The sequence below is a fragment of the Panicum virgatum genome, chromosome 7N, assembly GCF_016808335.1.
Source record: "Panicum virgatum strain AP13 chromosome 7N, P.virgatum_v5, whole genome shotgun sequence".
Lineage (NCBI taxonomy): Eukaryota > Viridiplantae > Streptophyta > Magnoliopsida > Poales > Poaceae > Panicum > Panicum virgatum.
This window is the reverse complement of record NC_053151.1, coordinates 4,285,878-4,294,636: the sequence shown is the minus strand read 5'-3', so window position 1 is coordinate 4,294,636 and position 8,759 is coordinate 4,285,878.

Here is an 8,759-nt window from a genome sequence, read left to right as displayed (position 1 = left end):
CCTAGGCAATAAGAACAATTGTTCACTTATCCATGTTATGCATTAGATGCTTCCGCAACCAGCTGCAGAAAGTGTTCATGTGCTCACGTGTAATCCATGCCTCAGACTTTTCCAGGAATTTGGAGAGCAGAATTTTCTTGTGTTACTCGATATGGGTCAACCAAGGATTTGTTGAAGAACCGTATAATGCACTTTCTTGAATGGGAAATCATCTGTGCAGACATATGATTTCTTTCATAATGTACCCTTTCTAGTTAGTCTCCCCTCATATCGCGATTCAGGGACTCCAATCGGTTTAAGGTCATCCATAAGTCAACACAAAGTCAATGACCTCCTCAGTTCCGTAGGCAATGGCGATGCTTCCTTCTGGACAAGCTCGATTATGAACACATTTCTTGAGTACCCCCATGAATCTTTCGAATGGGAACATGTTGTGTAGAAATACTGGTCCGAGGATATCAATCCCTTTCACAAGGTGCACTAGAAGATGTGTCATGATGTTGAAGAAAGATGGTGGAAATATTAGCTTAAAGCCAACAAGACATTGAACCACATCATTTGCAGCTTTATCAAATTCTCCGGGTCAATTATCTTCTAGAAACTGCATTGAGGAAGGCACATAGCTTCACGATGGTTAACCAGACGTTATCAGGTAGAATCCCCGCAGCACAACCGGAAGAAGTTCGGTCATAAGCACATGGCAGTCATGGGACTTGAGATTTGTAAATTTCTTCTCTGCCAAATTTAAGATTCCTTTTATATTGGATGAGTATCCAGATGGAACCTTTATATTGCTCAAGCATCAAACATGGTTTCTTTCTCTTCCTTGCTAAGAGTATAGCTGGCAGGACTTAAGTATTGTCGTCCATTATCTCGCTGTTGTGGATGTATGGCATCTCGTTCTTCCATACGTTGCAATTCTTGACGTGCTTCTACTGTATCTTTTGTCTTTCCGTACACTCCCAAGAATGCTATCAGGTTGACGCAAAAATTCTTCGTGAGGTGCATCACATCAATTGCATGACAAACATCTAAGACTTCCCAATATTGTAGCTCCCAAAATATAGATTTCTTCTTCCACATGGGCACCATTCCGTTTTCGTTCGGAACAGGTGGCTACCAGATCCTTTTCCAAAAATAACTTCTAGATCTTTTACCATGTTGAAGGACGTCTTTACCACTACGGTGCATCGGTTTTGTTCGGTGATCCGCTTGGCCTTTGAAATGCTTGCCCTTCTTTCGTACCGCATGCATGATGGGAAGAAACCGATGATGACCCATGTATACAAACCTTCTTACAGTGAGTCAACCATATATTATCGGTATCATCTAAACAGTGTGTGCATGCTTTGTATCCCTTGTTCGAATGTCCTGACAAGTACTAAGAGCAGGCCAGTCATTGATCGTTACGAACAGCAATGCTTGTAGGTTGAATTTTTCCTGTTTGTATTCATCCCACATCGTACACCTTTATCGCCTCAGAGCAATAAGAGTTCTTCGACCAATGAATCTTAGGTACACATCAATGTTATTTCCGGGCTGCTTTGGACCCGGGATAAGCACTGGCATCATGATGAACTTTCGTTTCATGTAGAGCCATGGTGGAAGATTGTACATACAAAGAGTCACAGGCCAAGTGCTATGACCACTGCTCATCTCACCGAAAGGATTCATGCATCCGTACTCAAACTGAACCTCATGTTTCTCGCATCCAAATCAAATTCAGGGTACGTTCTATCTATTTTTCTCCACTGCGACCCATCAGCAGGGTGTCTCAACATCGAGTCTTTTTTGCGTTCCTCTTTGTGCCATCGCATCAACTTAGCATTATCTTTATTTCTAAACAGACGCTCCAAACGAGGTATTATAGGCGAATACCACATGACCTTCGCAGGAACTCTCTTCCGGGGAGGCTCCCCCTCGACTTCTTCAGGATCATCTTTTCTAATCTTGTAACGCAATGCACTGCATACAGGACATGCATCCAAATTCTCGTACTCGCCTCGGTAGATGATGTAGTTGTTGGGGCATGCATGTGTCTTTTGCACTTCCAAACCTAGAGGCCAAACAAGTTGTTTGGCTTCATACGTTGTGGTAGGCAATTCGTTGTCCTTAAGGAAGCATTTTTTAACAAGTTTGAGTAATTCACCAAATCCCTTGTCGAAAACACTATTTGTCGCCTTCCATTGCAGAAACTCCAAGGCGGTGCCAAATTTCTTCAATCCATTTTGACAATCTGGGTACAACAACTTACGGTGGTCCTCTAACAACTTCTGGAACTTCAACCTCTCCGTTTCACTCTCACAGTCTGCCTGCACATTGTGCAATGCCTGCCCCAGATCATCGGTGGGATCATTTTCTGCTACATCTACTTCGGGCTCTTCCATGGGAATATCGTCATCGAATGCACCGATTCCAGCATTCCCGGGAAAGTGGTCGTCAAAATCTTCTTCTTCATTGTCTTCCATGGTAACCCCCTGTTCTCCGTGCTTCGTCCAACAAACATACTTCTCCATGAAACCATTTGCGAAAATGTGGCTGTGTAGGATTCTTGAAGATGAGTAATCCTTGTTATTGTTGCAATGAACACACGGGCAGCACATAAAACCATTCTGCTTGTTTGCCTCAGCCACAGACAAAAAATAATGCAGGCCATCAATGAATTCTTTCGAATGTCGGTCAGCATTGTACATCCATTGCCGGTCCATCTGCATTTTAAAGAAATCGATTTGAATTCTTTACACCTATCGAATAAATAAATATATCAAACCTAAATTAAACTAAATGTAACATAACATGAATAATTAAAAGATCTGCAATATCCATCATACATTTTGATTAATTAAAAGGAGTACTTAATCCATTACAGAACTTAACAAAGGGGTACTCAACATGAAACTTAAAAATTCGGACAACAACACATAGGTTTTCAACCGTCCTTGCGTTGGAACGCAGAATGCTCTAACGGATTTCTTGCTGGCGTAGAAGAAGATGGCGGGGCTGAAACCTCCGAGTTTGGTGGTGACGAACCGTAACGCCGCAATAAATCCTCAAGATCAAACAGAGATTCCTCGCCCCTTGCCATGCATTCTCTATATTCTTTTTCCAAATAACGAGCGCTGCCCTATGAATAGCACTAGGTTTTTTGGACCGACGACCTACTCGAGTTGTGCCCTTCGCTCCAGAAGGACAACGATCACCCCTACCGGCGCCACTCCCTCCAGCTGCTGAAGCCATATTTTACTGAAAAATACCTTTATTTTCCACAAAATTATAAATTCTTACCATTACAATGCAAATATTATTTACTATTACAATTACAATGATCAGATTAATAACTCTTGCAAATAACAATGAAATCATATAAAAATATACAAATAATCCATCACTAGAGTGTGAGCATGAACGAATGCAACACTAGAGTGTCAAAATAATCCATTCATAATACAAAAAATTCTAATATACTCATTTTATTAATTCATTCATGAATACAAAATCAACTATCTACAATATGGTCATATAAACAACTACATCGCATGAAGTGTCTACACTCATTCCAAAAATTTCTACTATCCACATACTCATCTAAATCTAAAAGAAATCACACCTACATATGCAATCTAAATGTCCATGAAATGAGCTAGCTACACATTTTCTCTATTTCTAAATTATGAAATGAGCTATACAAGCCAAGGAAGAAGAAAAAAAACAAGCCCCCAATCTTTAGCGCCAATTTTTGGACAGGAGAATTAAAGATCTTTTCACAAATGTGGTGAAGAAATGAGCAAGAACTCCCCTCTCCCGAGCCAAGAACAGCAAAAACAAGTGAGCTGAATGGCTCGGGCGGGGGGAGAGGGAAGGGGATAAGGGGGCCAAGGAGTTTTGTCCCGGTTGGAGACATCAACCGGGACAAAAGGGGGGCCTTTTATCCCGGTTGGTGGCTCCAACCGGGACAAAAGGCCCCTGTCCCCCGCTGGCCCGGCTAGCCGTTGGGCCCGGGACAAAAGCCACCTATTGTCCCGGGCCGAAAGGCTGCCGGGACAAATGGCCTAGAACAAAGGTCTGTTTTGTAGTAGTGTCAGTTTCACAGATTATACCAACAAATATTCCTTAATGTTTATAGGACATGTCCGTTGTGCACCTGTAAATTAAATATTATTCTATATTTACCATGTAGGTTCCTGGTCGAAGTTTTATAACGGTTCATGACTGAAGACATCGTTGGTTGCTTATTTAGAAAGAGAATTATAACTTTGCTGGGTAGCGGAGGAGCTCCATGGAGGCGACGACAGATAGGCACGCATATTCTAGACTATGATAGCAATGGCCATATATAGTGACACAAAAGTGAGGGAAAGTGTAAGATGCAACGGGAGAGGTCTGGAGTCGATGACCTTTGAATTTTTGCTTTAGGTAAAGCTATAGACATATCTACGTATCTAGTCCATTAGATCCTCAGCTGAATAACGGATTGTGGCACGACAGACACAGGAATAATGCACAAGGGGAGGCTCGCTCCGATCCATTGGTTGCCTCATATTTGATTCGATCGGAGCCTGCACGACGCCCACACCCCACACATTATCAAGCAAATCCCCTCCGTGCACCTGCACCCAGAACGAGAATCCAAAAGATAGAGGTATGTGCGCGTGGGGGTGGATCAGTTACAAGGCACCTGTGCTGCCACCGAGACCGCCGGGCATGGCCACAGCCACAGACCTTTTTTCTTTTTCTTTTTCTTTCTTGTGGCCCAAAGCCTTTCCTTTCCATCCATCCGCTACTATTATTCATCCATGCATATATATGATCTGATATGATGACTGTATCTATCTACCAACTATCTATCCATCTTTGTATATATGTATCTATCTACTTGAGTTCTGGCTGCACTGTGTGTATGGCTCATTTATTGTATGTTTGTTTTCTCCATTTCTATATAATTAAGAGCATATATACATCTATCTCCATCCCTTGTATATATCAAGGTAATTTATGGCCAATGGAGTATACGGGAGGAAGATGATAATTTTGTGAATACAGCAGATTCCAGGATGTATTTCAAGGAAGGGCATGTGCCAAACGAAAATACGAGTCGGTCGGAAAATCTTTATTAGCAAGGACTCTGCAAAAAGAAAATTAGAGTCCGTGTATCTTAAGATTTCCTATTAGATTTTTCTTACTTAGCAAGTTTGTGACGGTTAACTGGTCGTAACCAATTAGGAGTCTTTTTTCAAGCAAGGGACTCATTCCCACTCCCTTTCTACATGGAAATTTTTTTGATTGCCACTTGGGAAATTTGGAAGCTTTGAAATGCAGTGATCTTTGAGGGTGTTCAGCCAACCTTTCACCTTTGGACTATGAGGTTCAAAGATCAAATGCAGCTACAACTTCTTCGTTTCAATCATGATAGAGCAATTACTAATTATTTATCTTATCGCAAAAGAACCAACAAGTCGATTACACTTAATCCACCATCACCACCAATCTGATCGGACCTATATAACCAAGACAGCAATGACAGCAAGGTGATCAATTAAAAGCCACAAGATGATGAATCTAGTTGCGACAAGATACAAGTGCAGTACAAGCTTAAATAAGGCCAGACAAGAAGCTATCGGCTAATGAGCATCTTAGCAACGGATTCAACATCATATATAAGCCGATAGATATGAGCAAGGTCAAGATAACTTTGATTCTATCAGATCTAGCAAGAGGTTAAATGATGCAACCTAATGGGACATGCTATGAATCGAAAAAATAATTTGTTAACATGATGAAATTACAGCGATGTGCCAGTAATTAAAGCCTAGAAGACCTAATAAAGATGAAGCTTATGAACAAACCGGAGATCAAGATGACACGGTCCGGCCTATACTTGCTGAAGAACTCGTCCAAAACTACATTACTCCTACTTCTAGGGTTTTGCGTTGGGCCAAGAACTGTATTGATATGTAATCGAGATATCCCTTTTACAAGCACTGGTCACCTCTATATTTATACTCGAAAAAAAAGACTCCTAATTGGTTACGACCAGTTAACCGTGTGGAGGAGAGGGGAGGGGAAAGGAAAAGATGGCTGCATGGTGGGGGTCAGTGAGCGTCTGCTTTGCTTTGGTGGAGGGGTATGTGCGGGCGGGTAAGCGAAATATGTGATAAAAAAATTCACTTTTTAATAAACGTTCTTGAATATACGATTTCTATGGGTCTATCCTTCCTCCTACATCCCCGACCCTAACACGTGAGTCAAAAATTACTCTTTTGCATAAACATTCTTGAACATGTGATTTTTGTGAGTATACCCTTCCTCCTTCATCCCTCGACCCTAACATCTGAGTCAAAAAATCACTTTTGCTGCTTCTTTTTTTTTCATCCAAATTTGCAGCGTCTCCATATTGATCCTGTTTAGACTTATTTTGACTAAAAATTAAACTTGCTTCGTCGATGTTGTGATAGGGCACGGACGACGCGAACGAAGAGCGTGTTAGAATCTCGTTCCCAAACCCTACTAGTGGGGACTCGCAGCTTGTCTGGACCTGACACGTTGGAATTGAGGAAGCCTTTACCAAGTCGGAGGAACACCTAACTCCGAACAAAAGACATGAAATAGGTGACGTGGCATTCATGTATCAGGTAAGAAGTAGTATCAGCCTGGGAGTCCTCCTTTTTCTTCTGGGCGCAGACCTCTGTTTTCTTGCGAAATACGGGCAGGTCAGTTAAGGAAGTTGTTTATGAGACAAGGGGATCCTTCCTTCTGAATTAACCCATAAAGAACACATTAGTCCGGATTGGTGGTACCAACTGGGACTAAAGAATTCTTTAGTCCAGATTGGAGCCACCAAGCGGGATTAAAGGGTTACGCTTTGATTCGGGTTAGTGGTACCAACCGGGACTAAAGATTTAGACCCTTTAGTCTCGGCTGGAGCCACCGACCGGGACTAAAGAGCCCTAGTCTTTGGAACCGAGACTAAAGGGCTCTTTGGTCTCGGGTCTAATACTTCCCATTACAAATATAAAGGATCAAAGCTCCTTTCTATAGTAGCGGTTAGCCTTGTTTAGATCCCAAAAATTTTTGGCCAAAAAAGTCACATCGAATGTTTGGACACATGCATGGAGTATTAAATGTGGACAAAAAAAAATCCAATTGCATAGTTCATGTGTAAATTGCGAGACGAATTTTTTGAGCCTAATTGCGCCATTGCTTGACAATGTAGTGCTATTGTAAACATTTGCTAGTGATAGATTAATTAGATTTAATAAATTCATGTCGTAGTTTACAGGCGGAATCTGCAATTTGTTTTGCTATTAGTCTACGTTTAATACATCAAATATATGTTCGTATACTTCAAAAACTTTACACCAAAAGAACTAAACACACGCAAACTTGTGGTGAGAAAAAAATACTTTTTGGCAGAAACATTCTCGAACATATAATTTCTATGGGTCTACCTTTCGTCCCACCTCCCTCGGCTCTGACAGGTGGGTCTAGCGTGAGGGGTAGGGTAGGCCCGATATGGGTGAGAAAGGGTTTCAATTGTTTTTTATCTTTATATTACAGATTTTTGGCTAAGCCAAAATTTGTGTCAACAAAGTATTCATTGGATTCCATTTATTCAATACCATAATCTTTAATTTTGACTATATACTTCCATACCAATATTGTGATCAAGTAAACTTTTATCTTGAATGTACTCTGTCAACAATCTTCTTTCTTAATTACAAATACCATCCATATGACTTAGCAAACTACCATTTCCAATCCCTTGGGTTCACAATTGCTCATGATAAATAATCTCTTCACATCAATAAGCACACATATATTCTATTTCTTTACCATTTCTTCATTTTACTATCTTTCTCCATATTGATGTTGTGACCATAGAACTTTCCATATGAACTTCTTGAACAACTAAGTCCTTATCAACAATCCTTTCAATGTTGGAAAACAAGATCAATATTAATGTAATTTTCATATTGCTTACTCCAATCTTTGCTTGTCATAACTTTACTTTTTCATATTTCATATATCTGAGCTTGCCTTTGTCGCACTACTACAATGATCTTTTGTGTGGCGGGCAAAGTTAGTTTTTCAATGTGGGCAAGCCCGTTTGCCTCGCTCTCAAGGGCACAAAAAATCAAACGATTTACCGAGGCGGACCAGTTGCCCACCACAGTAAATAAAATAGGAAAAAGGAAAAAGGAAACAACATGTGGACAGGCCTGTCGAGCCTGTCCACGGGCCCGCTGAACCATCCATGGGCTGTCGCTGCCAGATCCACCTCCCCGCCGCCGAATCCGGCCTCGTTGGCCCCGGATCCACCGTCCTCCATCGGATCAAGCTGAGGGCCGCGTCCCACTTGACGCGCCAAGCCACCACTGGAGGGGCCACGCCCCCATGCCGCTCCGCCCGGCGCCAGAGGGTCCGCGCCCCCCATGCTTCTCCGTCGCCGCTCCGCGTAGCCACCGAGGGTGAGAGAGGAGTTAGGGGGCTAGGGAGCGGCAGCAGGTAAGAGAGGAGTGAGGAAGGGCAAGGAGTGAGAGAGGAACCTGCAGCGGTTGAGAGTCTCAAACCCTAACTCGGTTATATATATGGAAACCTGGTACTGGGCGTTTTGCGCCTCGATATTTTTCGAAGAATGTTTGGTTTGGAACAACCGCCTCAGTTAATTTATATTAACTGAGACGGTCATTCTAAGGCTGCTCGCATCAGTTAATCAATTTTTAGAGCCAGTTTTTTTAACCTCCTCGGTTAATAAAAAATGA